This window comes from Lagopus leucura, unplaced genomic scaffold, assembly GCF_019238085.1.
Source record: "Lagopus leucura isolate 7727_CA_CO unplaced genomic scaffold, USGS_WTPT01 33696-0_obj-0_obj, whole genome shotgun sequence".
Taxonomy (NCBI): Eukaryota; Metazoa; Chordata; class Aves; order Galliformes; family Phasianidae; genus Lagopus; species Lagopus leucura.
Window position 1 is genome coordinate 1,456 of NW_024964445.1, and position 1,206 is coordinate 2,661.

The following is a 1,206-nucleotide window of genomic DNA, read 5'->3' on the forward strand; positions in this document are numbered from 1 at the left end:
CCCCATAGCCATTAGAATCAGAACCCCATAGCCATTAGAATCAGAACAGGGCACCAAGGCACTCCTATAAGCACAGGACATCGGGAATCTCAGCCGTGGGGCACGAGGCCCTTCATCGCCAATGGGGCACCGACCCCCCCCCGCTCACATCCAGTGATGTGGGGGACGACACTTTGGGGTCTCAGCTCCTTGCTGAGGCAGCACCAGGAGCCTCCAAACTCTCCCACGTCTCCCAAAGAACCGCATCCCTTACACAGAGGGGGGGCTGTGCTTCCCACCAACTCTTGGTTCCGGCCCGTCACACCACCGTCCTTATAGGGACAGACGATGGCAGAACCAGAGAATGGGAACAGTGGCCATCAGGGGGCTGCCCCCACCCCAATTAGCGGTGCTCCCTCATCCCAGCTGAGCCCGGCAGTGGGGACAGTGGAGCTGTTAGTGCCAGAGGAGCCCAAAGGAAAACGTGTTAGTGCAGCTGGGGGACGGGGGCCCTGACAGCTTCACCTCAACGTGACAAATGCCATTTGTCATCGCTCAGCCTGGAAAATAAAGTAAATCTAGAGATGCGGCCCCCCGGCTGCCTCCTCCCCAGGATGGCAATCTGCAGTCTGCTATCTGGTCGGTGAGTGATGGCTCCCTGGGGGAAGGTGGGGAAATGAGCTGCATGAATCTCTGCAGCTGGGGCTCTGCAGCGTCCTGCGCTGTGGGGGGAGAGGAGGGGAACGGGGGGCAGGATGTGGGCACTGCACAGCGCAGCCAGGGGTCAGGGGCAACGCCATGGGGTGAGTGGGTCCTCACAGAGCACAGAGGCATGGAACAGGGTGGACTTTGGAAAGGACTTTATAGATGACAATGATACAGGATTGGTTGGGTTGGGAGGGACCCTATATAGAGGATTGTATGGAATTGTCAGGTTGGAAGGGAGCTTACGGACTACAGAGCCATAGGTTCTGTTGGGCTGTGTTGGAAGGCACCTACAGATTAGAGACACAAAACTGGTCGGGCTGTGCTGGGTTGGAAGGGTCCTTGCAGATCATAGGGCTATGGGATGGTCAGGTTGGGTTGGGTTGGAAGGGTCCTTGCAGATCATAGGGCTATGGAATGGCTGGGTTGGGTTGGGTTGGAAGGGTCCTTGCAGATCATAGAGTCATGGGATGGTCAGGTTGGGTTGGGTTGGAAGGGTCCTTGCAGATCATAGGGCTATGG